At 49.4% G+C, this 21,731-nt stretch overlaps 1 long non-coding RNA gene across 1 annotated transcript; it reads right to left on the bottom strand.

Moving 5' to 3' along the window:
- Positions 1–5,065: 5,065 nt before the first annotated feature.
- LOC131486832 (uncharacterized) lies at positions 5,066–9,705 on the bottom strand. The gene is made up of 2 exons (XR_009249472.1): positions 9,117–9,705; positions 5,066–5,238 (listed from the first exon to the last, which is right to left on the bottom strand). It is a non-coding gene; the product is annotated as an uncharacterized LOC131486832 (long non-coding RNA).
- Between the last annotated feature and the right edge of the window lie 12,026 nt (positions 9,706–21,731).

Here is a 21,731-nt window from a genome sequence, read left to right on the forward strand (position 1 = left end):
CTAAACCTAAGAATTTACCTAGGTTTTTATGCGCGCGCGCGCGCGCACACACACACACACACACACACACACACACACACACACACCTCCCATCGGATAAGGGGAGGAGCAGGGTGAACAGTTGTGCCTGGGCGAAATTTTGAGCCTGGGGTCCAGAGAGGAAGAAACTTTCCCAAGCAGATCCTGCTTTCTGTTAGCCTGGCCTCAGCAGTGCTGCAACAGCTGGAGCCAGGAGCAGATTGGTGGGGTGGGAGCTGATGCTGGGGGCGGCTTGCAGGCCCCACAGTGTGTCAAGGGCCTTGCTCTTGGTGGGAGCAACAGGATATGCCAGGCACCAACTGCTCCTCCAGCCAGACGGTCTGCTCCGGAAGCTGTTCTAGCTCTTTCTGGCCAGAAGTGTGAGCATCCCCGGCTGGAGTTCTTCACTCCCAGCCGAAGCGCAGCCTCATGGGACTAGAATGTGGATGCAGATGCTCCGGGCTCACTGCCTCAAGGACTTATGAGCACGCTTACCATCCCGTATCTCACCCCTGCTCTGTCGCCTGTCCATCTCTGCCCCGACCTAATCCCATTACACTACCACCTACTTCGAGGACCTCACGATGCTTCTGTTCTCCCCCAGTAGAGGCTTCCTGCCTCTCCCAGCCATCCTGGCAAACAGTCATCAAAACTTCCACAGGTGCAAAAAGTGCCCTCAAGTGTCACCATGAGCACTCACCCCATAATGTTCCTCGGTCCGTCCCCAAACACCCTACGCTTCCCCATGTTTCTGTCCTATGGACACTGGACTCTCTGGTGAATAGAGTAACACAAACCTCTCCAAAAAGCCACTTCTTTCCCCTCCTGAGGTTCCAGGAACTCAGAGAAGAGCAAGGAAACTCTAAATGATCATTCATTCATCCCAGAGTCTCCTCTGCCCGCTGCCTGGTTTCAAACGCACAGGCCCTGCTTTATGCATAGTTGGGCTAGTCTACTGTCGTCTGATATTAAAGCAGCTCAACTTGGGGCAGTCCGGCAGGCCACAATGATGGTGTGCTGACCCCACACGGCCCTCACACCAGGCATCAGGGAGGAGGATGGGAGAGCGACTGGACAGAAGACGGTTCCTGCCCTGGAGGGGTTTACAGGCCACTTTCAGAAGCAGGGTGCCACGGAGAGCTACCCTGAGTAACTACACAGGCAGACAGCCTTCTGTTGCCCCAAGGGATGCCTTGGGCTCAGCTGCCAACCCACTGGGCCAAAACAGACTGGAAACTCAGCCCGGCCCTAACCCTTGCCAGCCTCGTCTTATAAACAGAGGGGTTGAATCTTCTTAAGCATGTTTTTAATTACTGCAAAAATGTTTCATCCTGAGCAGCAGTGTGGTTCCCAGTTACCCACATGCAGATTGATGCTCTCGGTATGAAGCGGTTAGCACAGACATTTAAAAACAATTAGGATCGTGGTAAGGAAGCTCAGGAAGAGCTCGTTAGGTGGGGGGGGTGGAGGGCGGGATGGGAAGTCAGGCATCGTGCTCACCAGATAACTAAGTTATTTGTATATTTGATGGGAAGGGAGAGGAATGATTGTTTTTTTTTTTTAATATTTCCCTTTTGATGTCAGACAGGAGCTCTGCACACAAATATACACACACGCATACACATGCACACAAACACACACAAGGAACATTTCCAGATAACCAGACAAAGGTGCCAGGAGCGTACTGGCAATGAAGAGGGCTGCAGAAGGGCAGGTACCTGCTGGTGAGGCCTCTGACACCCAATTAGAGCCAGTTCTAGAGGTGTGGGAGAGCAGGACCCACAGGGAGGGGTGTGGCACATGCCTTCAGAAAGTGGTCCCTGGAACCAAGAAAATGCCTGGTTGTGGGGGTGGGGGGGAGAGGACTGCCTCTTGGGGAACGAGATGACTCTAGCTACACCTGCCTTGTGTCCTCAGTTAGTGCTAGGTTGGAGGCAAAACCCTCAGGGACTTTTGTAGGGTGGTGGGTGGAGGAAGGGAAGGGAAAAGGAAGAAAGATCTCTTGCCAGTCTTACTATGGAGTTCCTCTGTTCCTTCAAGAGTCATTGCAAGATGCCTCTGAATCCTGATTGAATGTCTGCACCCAGGTCTCCAGCGGGCAGTGAGATTTGTGTGTCTCATCCAACACCTGGGCTTACTTTTGCCTGCCCATGGGAGGCCTCCAAAGACAGTGTTCATGTTAACCCACTTTGTTCATAATCATATATATATATATATGTATATATATATATATATACATATATATATATACACATATATACATATATATGTGTGTGTGTGAATATATATATATATATATATTGAATATATATATATATTCATTCACTCCAACATTTATGGAGGGGAGCATGCCGTGAAGTATGCCAGGAGTGGATGGAAAGGCCCAGAAAAAACTGGGTAACCACAGTCAACAGTCTCAACCTCTGCTTCCATCCACAGGCCCCTCCTGGGCCTTCTCATCATGTTCCCACCACAGGCTGCTCCCTGAGGTCCATCACACCATGGAAAGAGCATAGGCTTTGGAGGCAGTCTGATCAAAGTTCAAAACCTGCTTCAACCACATACCAGCTGGTAGCCTTGGGTAGTTACTTAACTTCACTGAGGCTGTTTCACTCCATAGATTAGGGGCTGATGGGAAGATTAACTCAGATGACATAGAATATAGAGCAATTCTAACAGTAATGACACTGGCATGGGTAGTAATAATGTCACATGGATCTCGTTGTACCTCTGCTTGTCCTCACAGATCTGAACGTACCGGCCACAAAGGTCTTCTGAAATTACACATTCCCTAGGGTCTGTGTCTCAGGCCAATGGCTCTCAAATTCTTTCTGATCATGACCTAGTACAACCTCTTGGCCTATCTTGGCCCTACATTTTCCCACTTACTGAGATTTTTCCAGAAATGGTGCCAAAAAGTTTCAGGTACATTAGACACATTACAGTCTTGTTCTCTGACAATGCCAAAAAATATTATCCCAGTCAATGAGGAGAATGGTACTGTTTTAAATAAGTATCAGTGACAATGTGCCTTTCAACTCAGCTCTCAGTATATAAGTGAACCACAGACCATGCTCCCAGATTTATTTCTAGAAGGCTTCTCGCTGAGCCCTGGGTCAGAAGCAGAGAACTCTTAGCAGAGGGCGTTAAACAACCAGTGGGAGCCAGCTGCTGCCCCTCTGCGGCGGCGGATCCAGACCCCAGAGCTCCCCAGCGGTCAGCCCAACTATTTGCAAGCACCCAAGACACTGGGAGTATTTTGGAGCGCTGATGACTTTGTAATTTGCAGAAACGCTGGTATCTCCATATGTCGCCGCAGAGTGGGATTGTCTCACAACAAGCATGAGAGAATCGCACCTCGGCGAGGAGTTCAGTAAATTCGTCTGTGAAACATATTTCAATTCCAAAGGCAATTTCCTAATTAGTAACAACACACAAAGCCTTGGCAATCTGAAAGCAGTTCTCTCAGCAGAGCTGGGTCTCGGGCTAAAGTAAGCCTGAGAATGAGGCATCAGCTGCATCCATGGTCCAAGACATGGGCTTCTGAAAACCCGAAGATCTTGCTTTGGAATCGAGTGGAGGCACACAGGAGCCAGGACGCTTAGGAGCAAACAAAGCTGTGGATCTTCCTCTCTACCAGACCCATTCTCTTCCAAGCTGAGCTGGGAAAAAGGTGGGCTTAGTATACAGCAATGTGAATTCACTCATTCAACATTCACCAAAGACTTGCCAAGGGTGGGACCAAGACAGACAGGATTTTCACCCTCCTGGAGCTGATAGAGGGCTAGAAAACACAGAAATTGCTGAGTGATTAAGGAGTAGCAGGAAGGGTGGTGACGAGAGTCCTAGCTAGTCTGCAAGGAAAAGAAAGTTTTCTCAAAGGAAATGATGCTTAAGCATAGTGTGACGGATTTGAATTCCAACCATATCACTGTTTTACATGTCAACTGTGGCAAGTTAATCATATTCTCTGAGTCTCAGTATTTCCACCTATAAAATGGGCACATGATAACTACTTCATAGGCTCACTATAATGATTAGTTAAGATAATGGACTTATGGTGCCTGGCACAAAGTAAGGCACTTAATAGGTGTTCAATAAAAAGCAAACAAAACAACACCTCTTGCTATGGTTTCAGAAGGCCTCTCAACTTGTGGCTGATGAGATGCACAGGGGGCACAACTCAATCTCCCACCCCACCCATCCCCAAAAGAGTGCTGACACATTATCTAAGTGGGCTGGTGGGGACCCAGCCAAGAATCCCAAACCCTGTTTCTAAAGGGAATCTGTAGCACCTGGGGCATCTCATTAGGAAGCCTGCCTTATAAGAAGGCCTCTGTAAGTAAATCAGATCCCATCGAGTCTTCCAAGCCTGGAACTGAGGTCATGAAGGTGGCCACCATGAAGAGGAAGACCCAGTGTGAGGAGAGAAGACAGCTGCAAGGCTGGAGGCCCTGCCTTTGTAGGAGCAGCAGTGTTCCCCCACCTCTAACTCAGGGTCTTGGACCCTCAGACTGTGCTCCCAGCTGCACCCTTAACTCAATGGTCTGTATCACCTTCCCTTCCCAAGTTCTCAACTTTCCCATCCCTAAAACGGGAAGAATCTTTTCCTATTTTTTCCCCAATGTCTTATGCAGTTTGTAAATGCCTGAGTGGAAATGTGTGTTAAGCTTTCAAGAAGAAATCCCAAGGAGTGTCACCTGCAGCCAATCAGTTCTTCCTTTTCTCCCTGCAAAGCAGATGGCAGCACAGGGACCCCCAGGGACCGAGGCACCCCCTTCTCTCCACCTACATTCCCAAACTGCGTTCCTGGGCTCTGCTGAATTCCGGGGGCACACCCAAAGCACCTCGGGGACTCACTCTGCCCCTCCTCCCTTCACATCTCATGTCATTCCATCTCCCTTCCCAGGGGCCACACTCTCACTCACTGATCCCAGAGCCCTGAGCCCACTCAAGCTTCTGGCCGCCACCATCAGAGGCCCTGGGCATTTGGTTCCTCGCTGCACGGGGCTGCACGCTGATACATTTGTACCACAGGAAGCAGAAAACTAGTTTAACATCTCATTTATTTCATAGATGAGAAAGTAATTCCCTGCTGAATGATTGTCCCGAACCAACAATTCAGAGAGGAGGAATTTACAGGGCTGCCAAGGACCGGGGTGCGTTACTGTAGTGCCGTTATATAACAGAGCTGGAACCTTTTTTCTCTCTCCTGTTAGCCTGAAGAGAAAAGCCATTAAATATGATTAAGGTTAAGAGATTGCTAAAATTACAAACAGCCGCCATTCAATTATTTTGCTCTATAAAATGCAACACAGATTGGAGTTATTTCTCTGAAATGTGTTTTTAGAAAATAACATAACACAACTAATGTGGTTTGATCTAGCAAATCAGGTTCCAGATACCACTTCTAATGCAAAGCTAAAAGGTTCATAATTTAACTCAAAGTTTGTAACTTAAAGTCGTCAGGTGCTTACTTTATAGAAAAGCTTTATACAGAGAAAAAAATCAATACCATGCCAACTAATATTCTGAAGTCATCTACAGCCTGAGAGTCAATCAATTTTATCACCCATTAAAGGAATAGACAGAAAAATATAAAAATAAAATTCTTAAAGAACCAGCAACAACTTGGCCTAACAGGTCTGTAGTTGAGGGAAGAGGAGAGCACTGGGCAGGGCGGTGGGGAGGGATGGGGGGATGGGTGAGTAGAGCTCTCCAACGTTTTGTCAGATGTCACGGGGCCCAAGTTGGGGACTGAGGGTGTTTGTCCACAGGCAAGGCAGCAGGGAAATGGAAAAGAAACTCCTCCAAATCTGTTCAATCCATATGGCTCCAGAGACTATTCCTTGTGGCAGAGAGAAGTCTGTGAGGACAGCCTCTTGCTGCCCCTGGACTTACGGTTCACACAGCAGATGACTTACTCTCGGCTTAAAAAGAATAAAAAGCTCAACTACACTGAAATGAATTTTCTGTCCAGTTTATGTTGAATGTTAAAATAATTGGAAATTCAGAAAAACCTCTATGCAGATATATTAGTGGCTGGAGACTTCTGGTTATTATGGTTAATAAAACACAAGAATGATATTACACTCTGCTCACAGACTCTAGTCCAGGACTCACCGTCCCTCTAGACAGAGTATAAGCCATTTAGGAGAGTAAACTTTGTACACAAGCTAAACACATAAAGCCATGTATTAGGATTGGACAAAATATCACAGGCCAAATAAAAGCTAGCTAAATGGTTGCCCATATTCCCGAGGGCAGCTGAGGTGAGCTTCTACTGTCAGGAACCACACATGGATTTTTCTCTCAGCAGTGCCAGCAACTAAAGAACAGCATTCTTGCACAACTGGTGGCCGAGCGGGAACCAGACAGGTTCTGTGCTCTCTGACCACGTTTTCAAGCCTCACTCATACCCAAAAATCCTAATACAGTGGACATGAACAGACCTCTACGAGATGGAGCAGAGGCAATGAATGTCAAAGGTTTGGGAGAGAGAAGGCTCCAGGGAAGGGGGATGGACCACTTTGTGCAGGCTATTAGGTACAGGGATGAAGTTCTCTAAAGCAGAAACAGAAAAACACTAAGGCCAGAAAAGGATTTTACCTGATTTGTTAATGTTATGTAGATAAAGAGAAAACAGGACTAAATATTTTTTTCATGAGCAGAGTCCCTGAAAATCAGTGACAAGTGGCCATTGGGGACAAGGCAGGGACACAAAGGCTGTCCTCACCCAAGATGCTTTCAGCTCCCCAGGGGCCCTCACACACACACACACACACACGCGCGCACACACACACACCTTCCAACTCCCATCTTGCAAACTTCTTACGTTTATTCACACTGCTTGTTGAGCACCTACAATCTACACTAAGCATCATGTTAGGACTTTAGTTCCTACATTCAAACAGCTATTTAGTGAGGGAGAGCTACAGACGGACCAATAATTATAAATCAATATGATTTGGATGCAAACAATATACAGAGGATGATGACAGAGATGCAAACAATATACAGAGGATGATGCCCTGACTTGGGAGAGTTGGAAGAGGCTTCATGGAGAAGGGAGGCGCTCAGCCTGGTCTCAAGGGTGGGGTGATGTTAGCCAGGTAGGGGGGGCAGACAGAGGGAGGCAGCGGAGGGCCTTCCAGAATGGCAGAAGATGAGTCTAGAAGGATAGACTGAAGCCAAATTATAAAGATCCCTGGACACCACCCTAAAGATGACGGAGAGCGCCTGGAGGAAGTTTCCAGCAGGGCAGTGACATGATCACGTGTGTGTCTGAGCAAGACAGCCCTGGAGGCAATACGGTGGATTGAAGGAGAGGGTGGGATGAAGGCAGAGAGAACAGGTTGGAAGAGAAGAGGCAATGATCCCCCAGAGAAACCACTGGGGTCTGAGCGAAATCCGTGGCTGTGGAGACAATCAGGCAGTGACTGATTTAAGAGGCATTTAGACAGTAGACTCTCTGGCACTTGGTGTTGATTAAATGTGAGCAATGAAAGAAAAGGAGAATTCAGTTATGCATCTGCAGCAGAGATATCCAGCAGGCATCTTGGAAATAAGGGTATGAGGCTCAGGAGGGAATTCGGGGCCTCACAGGTACCACAAACTCTACTCGAGGTCACAGAGAGACAAGGCCATCCCACGTCCCGGAGAAGGACAGTCACAGATCCCAGATTCATGGGCACGTGTGACCCTTTGCTGGGGTCAAAGTCCCTAACTCCATATCAAAGCAGAGATGGTGTGAAATGAAAAAGGGAAAGACGATGGGAAAACACAGGTCAATGTGGCAACCATGCTCTCTGGGCCTGTTTCATCTGCAAGATGATATGGTTGTAAAACACAGGGGAGGTACACCGAATCAAGGGGTACTGTTTTAATGAGTTCATAAGTAAAGCCCCTTAAAAGTCCAGAAGCAGAACAGGGTGCTTGGGGCCCAAAACACCAGAATCAGGGTGATGTGGTTACAGATTCCCAGCTTCTCCATGACATCGACCCAGGACACTGTTCTACTAGAGGGGTTCAAGGCAATCAGACAGAAAAGGTATCAAATCAAAAACAGGTAGGGGGCGCCTGGGTGGCTCAGCTGGCTGAACTTCTGACCGGTTCAGGTCATGATCTCACAGTCTGTGAGTTTGAGCCCCGCATCAGGCTCTGTGCTGACAGCTCAGAGCCTGGAGCCTGCTTTGGATTCTGTGTCTCCCTCTCTCTCTGCCCCTCCCCCACTCATGCTCTCTCTCTCTCTCTCTCTCTCTCTCTCTCTCTCTCTCTCTCTCTCTCTCTCTCTCTCTCTCTGTGTCAAAAATAAATAAACATTAAAAAAAATTAAAAAAAAACAGGTAGGGAGTTGGATCATGGGGTATTCAGCTCCCTGGCACCAGGAGATATTCTGGGCTCTGCTAGGCCCATATGTAGGTTTATCCAGCTCTATCCACCTTACCCAGGGCCATGCACGGACTTCTCATCAATTTCTGCCACATTCAGCCAGCTCAGGGACAACTGGAGCTGGAAAAGAGGTCTCAGGTCCTGGACCCTGCATTACACAGGAGATGCTCAGACTTTCCAGCAGCAGATATCCTGCCTGGGCCCTGGTAAGGGCTCAGCCATATCTCTACTCTGCCTCTTCAGCACCTTCTGACTGAGCAGGGGCAAGGTAGGCTTTAGGTGATGAGTCCTGAAAGCTCTGCAGACTCGGTGCGCTTTCAGAGGGAACACAGAAGACCCACAGAAGGCTCCAGTGGAGTCTGCATAGAAGGTGAGTGGAAGAGTGAGTTGCCAAGGGCACTGAGCACCCATTCACCTTTGGCCACTGCATTTGACCTCAAGGCTGTCTCAGGAGCATGCTATTCAAATTCCCTCTACTCTTCCAGGCTCGATGAAATATTTTAGGGGAAGAAAAAAAGACAAAGAAGTGCCACAGCCATGGGTTTGTCTAAACTATAGTCAGCCACAAGAGACACCTGTCCTATAAGAAAGTTCTTATTATGCCAGAGTGGCTAACCAGGCATGCCTATGCCTGATTTTATTCCAACCCCCAAAACATCACCTCCCACCAGCCACCTTCCATGACACTCGCTCTTCCACCCACTTACTTGCTTCTCTGCACTTGGCCAACTTGAGCCCAGGACCAACAACTGGACCCACATGGTGAGAGGCGGGCTCGCTGCTCCCCAGGAAAGAGAGAAAGAAAAGATGTTAGCACACTGCCAAGGTTTCTGTTGTATAATGTTGTGGCAGGCGAGGCTGGGGCTCCTTTATATACTTAATCATGTTCCATTTCCAGCTGACACAACTCAACACTTTATGACACAGCACCACTTAATAAGACTCACTATCAACTTAGGAAGGGGGATGATAGGCTGGGGGAGGGAACAATGAGGGGAGATGTTGAATGGAAAGGATGGAAATGATAGGACTTTTTTTAAAAACCAGAACGTCTGTTGTCAGTTTAGATTATAGTCTAACAACCAGGGCAGGTCCTTAGGGGTTAGAAGCATCTCCCAGGCAGAGCAAAAGCTTATGTACAGAGGCACTGAGCTGGAAGGAGCCAAATCCTTTCCTAAGAAAAAGGGATAGCTGTGGGCATAGGGTCGGGATGGCATTTATCTTGGCTTCTGAGAGCAAAGAGACCAAGGAAAGCAGTGGTTCCTTTTCACCATTCCTGACCTGGGCAGCTGTCCAAACTTCTATCCAAGCAAATGACTCCAACCAGTCATTTCACTGAAGCTAAGGGGAGCATTCTGTCTTTATAAAACCGTGCACACCAAATAGTTGCCGGCCTCACACCGGGCAGCCTGGAAAGAGTTGTGGATCTGACAACAAACACTGGTTCTAGCTTAGAGATGATCTTAGCTGCCTTGAAGAGAGAGAAGTTTAGAGTACTTCTAAGGAGGCTTCAACATGGAATCACGGAATTTTCTTGTTTCACCCATTGGAAAGGTGGGCGCAAAGATACACACAGCAAAGACATAACTCTCAGTGACTCAGTCAGGCCCCAAATCCGGGTCCAAATCCTCATGGCACTGCACCTTCAACAATACCTCACTGCCTCTGCAGAATGAGGGTGCGTCTGCAAATGACTTCAGAGGCATCTGCTGGTCCATCTGTCCATTCATCCTTCCTCCCTCCCTTCTACAATACGAGGCTGAGTGTGTGCATGGGTTAGTGCAGGGCAGGAGCATCAGACGATGAATCAGACCACACCCTGCCTGGCTCCCTGCTCTCCTGACTTCCAAGAGTGAAAAGCATCCAGACACGAAGAAGACATCGCAGCCCAATATGCTAAGAGTTAGTGTAGGTACATAGCGCTGTATGGTATAGCCTACAGAGTAGGTCAGTGGGATGGGAGTGGAATGATTTGGGAGGACCTTACTAAAAAAGGCCCGATTTGAATTGCTCTAATAAACAATAGGTGGTAGTCAATCACAGGGGAAAAGAAGGCATGCTAGGCAGAGAGACCCCCAAAATGCTCCACAAAACTCTCTGAGCCTTTGGCTTCAGGTGCCCCATTCTGTTCTGGCTCTTTTGCCCCTTAAAGCACTCCATGGAGACTCTTTCAAGGGCAATCTCATAGTCATGCCACAACTGTAAAGCATCTATAGGATTTGGCAATGAAGTAACCATAAGACACTATCGTGACCCAACAGCTAGGTCACATCTACCTGCCACTTCACTCTCATAACACCACATCTCACATTTAGTCATGTCGCTGTATAAAGGTCTTCCTGCCCTACTAGATACAAGGAAGGTCCTAAACACCAGGAACTGCTTGGCTGTGTTCCCAACACCCAGTGTGTGTGTGTGGCATATAGTAAAGGCTCGGTAAATACTGTCCACCCGAAGCATGAGTCAACAGCGGAGCAGAAACTTATTCTCATAGACCAGAGAGCAAATGGAATAAAAACCAGGACAATAAATTTTGATTATTCCTTCAATGAAGTGTATGGTGGAAGGGAAGAGAGTACAGAGAGGAGAAACGCAGGGTTTCGAGAGGGTTTTAGGAGGGGAAACTTTTTCAACTTTGCTCTCAGAAGAGAGGATCAGAGTGTCCCCCCCCCCTTGACAGCTTTGGTCCCCCAACCACTCTCCATAGAGCCCAGGGCACATCTTCCCACCCCTCCAAAAAACACCTGTTTGAAGGTCTCTGTCCCTCTCTCTATCCCATGATACCCTCCCCATGAGCTCCCTGCTCAGAAGCATCCAAGCCCAACCCCCTCAGGTGTCAGCCCATCTGCAAAGCCCTTTCCCTGTTGTATTTTGGGCCCCTTGAGCAGGTGCCCGGATCACAATACCTCAACTCTCCTTTAGGGAGAAGATAAGTCACTGGAAGCAAAGCTCAAGGCTTTCAGAGGCCTGAGGCTCCTGGGCACTGAAAGCACTGATCTCTCAGACCTGGGTGTTTCCTCCAGGACGGGCACTGGCTCCTCTACCTTCACTATCACGAACTGCTCTGGGCGCCTGGGTGGCTCAGTTGGTCAAGCATCTGACTTTGGCTCAGGTCATGATCTCACAGTTGGTGAGTTCGAGCCCCACATCAGGCTCTGTGCTGACAACGCCGAGCCTGCTTTCTGTCTCAAAAAAAAAAAAAAAAAGCCTGCTCGATGAACCCGGGAGCTGGGTTGGCAACAGCTGCCTGGCCCCTCCGAGGCCCCACCTTGCAGGCTGGATGGCCAGCCCCTCTATCTAGCCCCCACTCCCCTGTGTGACAAGGACTGCTTTCCAAGACCACATATCCAGTGCCTTTTCCCTCCACCTGACTGGAAGAAAAAAATGGACTCTCTGCCCAAGAGTGCGGGAACCATGGTGACTACCCATCACCAAGCCACATAAAGAGAGAGGAACTGGTAAGGGCTCATAGAGAATGAGAGCTTATAGCATGGAGCATCAGCCCCTTTTGTCTGGATCCACAGAACAACCCCACCAGCAGAAAGGATAACAATCCCGTCCTGATGCTTCTCTGAAGACAGAACCACCACTATGGAAAATTCTGGTAACATCATGCAAATTGAAAAGGGAGTTCCCCGATTCTTTTTCTTTCTTGAATGATTGGTTGGGAAAATTTGGCCTATAAATGTGCATGGAAGAATGGTGTTGTCTTGGAGGTGAGCATGATGTAATGGATAGAGCACAAACTTCAGAGATCATTCTAGATCAAATTCTTCACCTGTTAGTAGCTGTGTGCCTCAGGGCAAGTTCCTTGGTCTCTCGGACCCCAAATTGCTCATACACACAATGAGGGTAACGGTAGCATCTCACAGAGTTGTTGAGAGGGTCGGAAATAACACAGGGGAGGCACCCCATGCTGTGCCTGGCACACGGCAGGTATCAGCACATCAGACCATGTTATTATGACGAGAATACAGGCCTGAGAGCAGGCCTGAAGACCAGCACAACGTGTCACCGCCCCGTGCTGCCTCACGCCTCCCTTCCCCAATTTGCCTGTGTGCTTGAGAGGGACCAGACTTGCAGACAGCCTGGGGGTCAGGACCAGGAGCGGCAGCCGAGGGGGGTGGAGAAGGGACGGCATGTCCCCCCAGCTCACCCTTCTCTCGCTAACACGACAACGGCAATCAGCTTCTCCTCTTCCCTAACCTGTTTCCATGGTTCCCACCCAGACTGCCTGTAAAATCTGTCACACTTTTAGCATAATATGCAGCGAACACCACAGCAAATAGCTCTGTGTCAGCAGCAGGGTCCAGGCCAGGCCCTTCCTCCTGTTTCCCGGGGAAGCTTCTGGCCCAGGGGGCCAGTCTGGGCACCTGAAGCTCGGATCTCCTTTGAGTGCTCCACTCTGTCCAAATTACCTGTGCTCGCCAGGTCCCTCTCACAGGTGGACCCATTAGCAGCCTTGCGTGTACACCTGTCAGCCCTCTAATTACACCCTTCCGTGCAAGGCTGGCTGGGAGAGTTCCACGCTTTCTGCTGGGGATCTTGCTTCATGCTGTTGTCAGAAAAGTTATGGTGCAGCCCGACTGTCCGAGGGTAGCTGCTGCCCCTGGTTGATTATTTGTTTTTCATTTTTTGTGGGTTTTTTTGTCTTTGGTTTTGCTTTTTTTTTTTTTTTTTTTTAAGACAAGCTGGCTTTTGAAGGGAGGACTAAAAACAATGTCAAGTTGAAAGAATACAGAAATGAAGCCAGAAAACATGACTTTAAAGCTCCCTTTCCTCATTTATTTGCTGGGTAATCATGAGCACGTGGTGGAACCTCTCTGGGTCTATAGAATGGGAGTGACCATAATCCCTACCCCTACAGACTTGTGACGATCAGACAGGACTATGTATGAGGAGGTCTATCTTCACTACAAAGCAATAAATAAATGTGCATTATTCTTGTGGAACCTTGAATTTTGGACCCGAGACCCAGTTAACTTGTTGAATGACTTTGGATAAATCACTTAACCTGTTTTCAGTCTCCGTTTTCTTAAGTATAAAACGAGATTAAGAATCTATCCCCTGTCTTCTAGAATTGCTGTGAGGACCAGCCACGATTAAAGACATGAAGTCACTGTGAAAACTATAAAGAGAATTTTACCAGCCCCATACTTTGGGCATGTACCACGGAGCTGGGGAGTAGACACCAGGAGGCAGGGGACAGGCAAGCCATGGAGAGAGTCTCGGTGGGCAGTGCAGAGCCCACAGATTACAACAACACTTACTGGGAGTTTGCCACGTTCTAGAGGATGGACCACATGCTTCGTGATCTCACTTCTCCCATTAGCCACACGAGGACTAACAGAACTCCCAATCCATAGATAAGAAACTGAGGCCAGTGGCAGAGCTGGGGATCTACACACACCTCTATCTGATACAAAAGCCAAAGAATAACAACAGCTGCTAACAGTTCTGGAGCACCTACTGTGTGCAAGGCATGTTCTGATGCTTCCCATGCATTTATCCATTTTGTTCTCTCCTGTGGCATAGGTATTTTATTGTCCTTATTTTACAGATGGGAAAACAGAGGCACAGAGAGTTTAAGTAACTTTCTCAGGATCTCACAGCTAGTAAAACCACCACACTCTTTATGTAACCCTTGAATTATGAACATCCCTAATGTCTAAAAAGCCTGATCAGGGAGGAACAGGGGCCAAGGATTCTGACTGCTCAGATGTTTCACCCCAAAAGGGGAAACAGCTTCTTGCTCAGGATCTAACACCAAAGCTGTGCCCTACCTCTACCCTGCACAGATGAGGGTGTGCTTAACCACGATCCGTCATTTTTGGTCATGCAACTAATATGACCACCAGTTTTGTGAGTGATGATTTAGAGTTGCAAAAATATTTTCTTACTCATTACTTACTCATTGCTCATTAGTTACTCATTTTCTTACTCATTGTTTTATTTGAAAATGGCGATGTGCACCCGTGGATGAGAGGGCTACAGGCTAACATGGAATTAGCTTAGGTATGAGGGGGTGGGGGGGATGATGCATTTAGTGAATACCTTATGTTCCATGTCATGTGGTCACCTGCAATAGTCCCATCATACACGTGACAACTCTGGGGCTCAAGACTCAAGTAACTGGCCCAAAGTCCCCTGACTAGTTAAGAGGCAAAGCTAGGATTTGAACTTATCTGCACACATTCCACGAAAGCCTGAGACGTACAACAGAAAACACCTCTGAGAGCTCTTAGGACACTCACCCTAGAAGATGGAGGGGTGACAAGCTAGGAAGAAAGCCCAAGGATAGGAGAGCTAGTATCAAATGCCAGGGGAGGCAGAGAAATCCTTAACAGAACATATAATATCACTCCTAGCAGAGAAGATACAAATCATTGCCACTGTCCCGAGGGTAGTGTCCCCTCCACTAATGTATGTGTGTGTGTGCACACACACGCACACACTCCTGCTCCTCCATAGCCCAGACAGACAGAAAACACCCCACGTGACTCTGAGGGCCCAGTACCCACTAGCGGCCTCACTGGGATGTCACCACCAGAAGCATCGATCACCAGCTCAGTCTTCATCCTCCCTGACAGCAGAGCAACACTCTTCACTCACCTCTGAGGGGCCTGTCGCTCTCAATGGACTCTGCTGGACAGATACAGAAAGTGAAATCCAGAGCAAGGCCCACCCTGCCCCAGGAATCCCACTTTCTAAAGAACACATTTCTCAATGCAAAAAGAGGGCCATGGAAAGTGCTGCCCAGCAGAAAAAGCACCCCTTCCCAGGCCAGTTGCTGCACAGCCCTGTCCCCTCTGTCATCACAGATGCACCCAGCCCTGTAACTGGCCAGGCAGCATAAACAAAAGCTATGCCTTTGGAATCTAGAGAGCTGGAGTCAAGTTCCAACTTTGCTATGTGTCCTCAGGCAGTTTACGTCTTCTCTCTGGGCTTCTTTTCCCTCCTCTGCAAAATCAAGAGGTTGATCTAAAAGCCTGGTTGGAGGGCGCCTGGGTGGCGCAGTCGGTTAAGCGTCCGACTTCAGCCAGGTCACGATCTCGCGGTCTGTGAGTTCGAGCCCCGCGTCAGGCTCTGGGCTGATGGCTCGGAGCCTGGAGCCTGTTTCCGATTCTGTGTCTCCCTCTCTCTCTGCCCCTCCCCTGCTCATGCTCTGTCTCAAAAAAAAAAAAAAAAGTTAAAAAAAAAAATAAATAAAAGCCTGGTTGGGCTGTAAGAGTCTTTACCCACAGTCGCCACCAGAACAGGTCATTTCCCACCTCCCTGCATGGAGTGCAAGGGAGCAATCAATGATGACTAACAAAGTGTAGGTCTTCCCTGGAAGCTAGAGATCTGAGATCCTAGGGTTCCACAACTCCTAAAGGCCAGCTCAGGTAGGAGTATCAGGGAGTTGCCAACCTGACTCAGGATAAATCCTGCTCCTGCCAGGGTGTCTGGCTCAGAAAGAGTGTTCTGAAAAGGATTGCTCAGTAAAAGGATAAGTAAATGAATGAGCTTCTTTGGCTTTCTGCCTCCCTCCCTCCATTATCTTCTGGTCTACCCAAGGTGACTACCTCTGAGAGTCCGCTTCAGGACCCCATCTGGCTCCACGACCACACTTGGATGATGGTTTGCCCGCAGTGCTGGGGCCCTCATCTTTCCCATGCCCTGATGGATAACTGCCCTCTATGCAATGAGTAGCCCTTTATCTGACAGGTAATTGGCCATAGAGAAAGCCAATTATAACAGCCCGTATTAGTAAGAGGGTACAGGTATGTATTTGATTACAGATGCACAATGAATTATTTTAATTTACAAAGAAAACTCTTCTGGCCTGGAGAGCTTGTTTTGGTACCAGAGAGACAGATCCCTCCAGAAGTGGAGCCCCGAGGTGTCAGGGAAGCTCAGTGGGCCAGAAAGGCTCAGGATGCAAGTATTTGATTCACTTTTTTTTTTTTAATTTTTGTTTATTTATTTTGAGAGACAGACAGAGACAGCATGAGCAGGGGATGTGCAGAGAGAGGAGGAGAGAGAACCCAAGCAGGATCCCCACAGTTGGCACACAGCCCAATGCCGGGGCTTAAACTCACAAATTGTGAGATCATGATCTGAGCTGAAATTAAGAGTCAGATGCTTAACCCACTGAGCCACCCAGGCACCCCTTGATTCACTTCTTTAATCTGCATATTATTCAATGTCTGTACAGCTGCCTGGGGGTCAGCATCCCTCTTCCTGTGATGCCCATGCAGGGACAGCCCCTGCAGCATCCATAGACAGAGGGGCCCCCTGCAGCATCCATAAACGGAGGGCCGCCATTTATTTCTACGGACAGTGGGGTAAGGTGAGGAAGTGAGTCCTGGGATAATGTCACCTGGACACCAGAAGATGCCTGGGATTTAAATTCTGTGCATTGTGCCAGAAGCGTACCCCCCCCCCCTTTGCTGGACAAGCCCAGTGTCCCTGAGGACTCAGCTAAGTGCCACCTCCTATGGAAAGCTTCCCTAGCTGCCTAAGCCTTTGCAAGGAACCCAAAGCACTTTTCCGTTTGTTTATGAGGTGCCCAGACACAGCCGGGTGGTGAAACACATACCTGGAGCCAAAGTATGTGGATTCAGATCCCTGTTCTGTAGGACTTTGGGCAAGTCACATAACCTCTCAGTGCCTGACTGTTCTCATCTGCAAAATGGGCTGACAGCAACCCCCTCATATAGTTGTTATGAAAACTGAAATCAGCACTGGCACACGCTTCCTGCCTGTCCTCACCATGGTCCTTGTTTTCTGGGAACTCGCCAGTTCTGAGGCGGCAGGAGCCACACCATCTCTCAGAGCTCCATAAACACTTGCTTGGTGAACAAAGGATGGACTGGGCGGTGTCCCTTCTCCAAACTGGACTCCAGATGGGGCTCACACCTCGAAGGACAGCACGACCTGTCCCTTAAAACGACTCTCCCTCCCTGCCTTTCTTTCTAGGACAGTGACTCCCCCCTCCCACATCAGTTATACTTAATGCAAAGTGAGGAGGAGAAAGAGAAAAGAATAAACAGCTGAGAACAACCGGCTAGGCGCTCCCAGCCTCTGGAGAGGGAGGCAGCGGCATCAGCCCCTCGGGTGTGGACCCCGGGAGGTGCTGGTGACGTTAAATGCCGATTACCCCCTGGGCTGGTGGTTACAGCACCACGGGAACCCACCCCCTGAAGCGCCTGATTGCTTAAGCATCTCTTTGCAAAATGTTTACTTTATTTATTTTTTTCCCATGAATGTTTAATCAGGTACCTTGACGAGGCGCACAGCAGCTCTCTCCGGAGAGCAGCCGGGGGTGGCGTGATCAGCACTGTTTTCCACGGAGGGAGGCTGAGCGAGGCCACTGCCCTGCGCCCTCCACCTCCCTGTGCCCCGCCCACGCCCGCACGGTTCTCCCCCCCGCCCACTGCGCAAAGCCCAGGGTGGCCAGCTCCCCGGCTGGCAGCAGACTCGAGGTGCGGCCACATAATCCCATGTGCCCTGGTCTGGTAGTGCTCAGGGCCCCCGTTTTTACCCCGTCTGTGGTCTGAAGAATCTGGTCTCCCCCCAACCCCCCGTGGGGGGGTGGGGATCAGAGAGGAGGCAGAGGCCCTCTCAGGCAGCCCCTTTGGTGAACAGCTTGACCTCTCAGAACCCCAGACCTCAGCAGGGGGAAACCCTGGGCTACCCACTTGAAGCCCTAAAGTGGCTTATTAATCCCTCTCTTGTGGACTCCCATCAGTTTTCTTTCTTTACCCAGAGCCATGTGCAGGAACAGGGACCAAAGAACTCTGTCCTTTCCTCTCTGACCCCAGTTCTGGCAGAAAAGTTTCCCAAGGTGGGGTGCCTGGTGGTTCAGTCTGTTGAGCTTCCAACTCTTGATCTCACAGTTCCTTAGTTCGAGTCCTGCATGGGGCTCTGCTCTGATGGCTCAGAGCCTACTTGGGATTCTGTCTCTCCTCCTCTCTGCCTCTCCCCAGCTTATGCACACGTGCTCTCTCTCGCTCTCTTGCTCTCTCGCTCTCTTGCTCTCTCTCTCAAAATAAGTAAATAAAGTTAAAAAAAAAATTAAAAGGAATAACAAGTTTTCCCAAGGTAACTTGCCATTTTGATGGCCTTGACCTCAGAGGCAGGCAGGAGTCATCTGGGAATCCTAGCAGAAGGGGGCAGCCGACCCTTCTTCTCCCCCTGCTCGGTTCCCCACCAGCTCTGAGCTCTGCTTCAGGCGGCTCCTGGATTCCTCCCCCTCCCTTATCCCCAGCCTCCTGGGATTATGGGGAAAGCCATTACCTCAGGATTAAGCTTCAGCTTGATTCTCATCAAAGACTCTGGTCACCGAGTATTTGCTTAACACCAGACCTTTCAGGCCCCATCAAATTTAACAAGGCCTGACAGATTTGGGATTAAACAGAGAAACCCAGACAAATCCATACTTTCATAGGAGCCCCCAGTGAGTGCAGCAGGACAAGCAGGATGCTTGGACACGGAGACCCTCAAGTCAGTGGGGTGACGGTGGCAAAGGCTGCAGTGCCCAGACGGGCACCCCTCACCTCTTCCCAGCTACCCCTGCATTGGATTCGATGCTCTCAGCCTGCTCGGGGAAGCCCTAACTCAGGACAGGGAGCACAGAGAGAGGAGAGAGGACTCCGCCCCTCGGAGTTCCCGCCCAGTCCCCACCTGGGCCCTGCACTTGCTCAGAGCCACTCTGATCTCCCACGGCCTCCCTCCCTCTGCAGTGGGTCTCAGTGGCTCTCCTCACATCTCACCCCTCCAGCTCACACGGCCACCAGCACCACCCAATTCTTAGCTCTTAGTTGAGCCGGACGTAGACCAGTGACAACCCCAAGCTCCGGGAAAGCAGACCCAGCACAGCCTTGCAAATTGATTTCAAAACTCATTTTGTCAAGAGCTCTGGGACCACAAAGCTGCTTCAAATCCAACTGACCAGTTGTGTCGCTTTGAGGCAGCTTTAAACCCTCAGTTTCCCCATCACTAACACGGGAGCCCATAGTAACTCCCTTCTCAAGAGAACTATCCAGGGAACGAGCTCAGAGCAGCTAGGTGGGATTTCCCTCTTGTGGCTCTTGGGAAAGTCATGCCGAGGACACCTTCCTTCCTCCCTCCCTCCCTCCCTCCTTTCTCTCTCCTGCTTATTCGGTTATGCAACCAGACTGATTAAAAAATAATAATAAAACGCCTCTACCTCTTGCTTCCTTGTTAGTGTTTCTACCAGAAGCAAGCACATTGTACCTTCCCCTCTCCCGTCTTCTAAAAGGTGCAGGGTTGGATGAAAATTATACCCAACCAACACCAGAGGAGTAGCAATTGTTGCATTTCTTTGAGGCCTGCTGCCTGATTTCTCTCAGGCTCTCTGCCCAGTTCCTTTTGGCCTTGCCTGACTGCTAATTTGCCCGCCTCCGAGCGCCTGGCTTGGGCTCAAACTTCATCTTTAGAAGCGGGGGAGATGGGGGTGGGGGGGGTGGCAGCAGGCTAGGGAGGGCTTTGCTTTAACTTTTATTATGGATACAAAGAAAAACAATGGCTTGTGTTTACTGAAAATTAATTTTTTGGAAATTACTTTGTCATTTGTTTTACTCTTCTTAATTAAAATTTACTCGGTGAAGAGAACACCCCATAAATTAACTCAAATGCAACAGCAAATTAATTAGCATTTAGTTACTAGACATTACTCACAGGCCGGACAAATTGTTTTCAGGCTGTCGTCTGCATTTGGCATTCGGGGACACAGGCGGGGCTGGCAGGGTCCCATGGGTTATTTTGGCCAGTGCTCTCCAGTCTTTGCTGGGATTCCTCTGTCACTGCCCTTCCAGGCACTCAGGACACTGTTGGAGCAAGATCCCAATGAGCACAGGTCCAGGCAAGCCCTTTGTATCTTCATCTGGGGATACTCCTTCCCTCCCTGGAAACAATCAGGAAGAAAGGTGTCATCAGGATAGCAAGGTGGTGTTGGTGTAGTCTTGCCTGGGGGCCGGAGGATGGGCACGGTGACCTCAGAGGCCCCTTTTGGCCACGGGGATCCTAGGTTCTATGAAACACAGGCTTATGAAACGAGCGCCAAGCTCTCTCTATCCTTACGGTTTATGAGGAATTCCTGTCAGACCTGAGGGAGAGCTTCCCAAAGGAAAGAACTAGAGTGCGGAGGGTGGAAGGAAACTGTTTCTGCTGACAAACCATTTGTATTTCTTGCAAAAAGGGATAAGAGGCTTAGAACAAGGTGGTTAAGGACCCGGAGCAGGCCGACCGAATTGGAATCCAGCTCATCTTGCCGCTGTGTGACCTTGGGCAAGTTACTTAACCTCTCTCAGCTTCTGTTTCCCTGGATCATAATAATCCCTATCTTTGAGGGCTGCTGGGAAGAATGAACAAGAGAATGCATGTAAAACCCTACAAATGGGGCCTGGCACACAGCAAAGCCTCAGGCATCTCTGGCAAGGTCTGTGAGGATGGCTGGATGTGCAGATGCACGGGCTTGAAACCCAGGCAAGCCGCTTACCAGTAACCAAACTTCTCTGCACTTCAGTTTCCTCATCTGCACAGTGGAGACGAAAGGAGGCTCTTGTTTTGAGGAATCAATGATTTAATGCTTGGAAGTGCTTAGAATAGTACAATCGTGTCCGGCACATCATAAATGCTCAGTAAATGGTTGGTGATGACGAACAGGTCAGGGGCGTGGAACCAAAAGCTTATAAGGAAGCCAGTTCCCCCTCAGTTATCTGAGGAAAACCGAGCTGCCAGTGCAGAAGCGGCCTCTTCCAGAGAGAAACTCATCTCTTCACCGCACCAGGCCCTGCAAATGAACAAGCAAGGCAGCCCAGCCTGGCCAGCTTACAGCAGCACCAGCATGGCTAATGCAGCCTGATTCCCTATCTATGCAGAGTGGCAGCCCCAAAGTCCCCCTTGCTGACAAACAGGAGGGGAGGGCCTGAATTGAGCCCTTGCTGATAAACAGTGATGTATGGCGGGCTTCTCCAACAAAACCATGCTCCTGCGGATTGCTCCTTCCTCCCGGAGGAAGGTGGACAGGGGAGTGACCTCCATCTGTGATCAGAAGAAGGGTCGTTACAAGGAGGCCTCTGACCCTGTCCATCCTCTCCTTTCACTATACCCCAGTCTCCTTCATCCACCGAGAGAGAGGCCCCTCAGAGGTGGTCTACTGGCAATTCCAACAGCCAGGCACCAAGGACAGGAGCAGGGCAGACGCAGAGACAGTAGAGTTATCTCAGCAGGCAGGCTGCCCCCTCTTCAGTGGCCAGACACTGCTAGGACAGAGCCACCTAAAGCACCAGCCGTGGCTTTGCTGAGCACCTTGT

The sequence above is a fragment of the Neofelis nebulosa genome, chromosome 10 (genome assembly GCF_028018385.1).
Source record: "Neofelis nebulosa isolate mNeoNeb1 chromosome 10, mNeoNeb1.pri, whole genome shotgun sequence".
NCBI classification, from domain to species: Eukaryota; Metazoa; Chordata; class Mammalia; order Carnivora; family Felidae; genus Neofelis; species Neofelis nebulosa.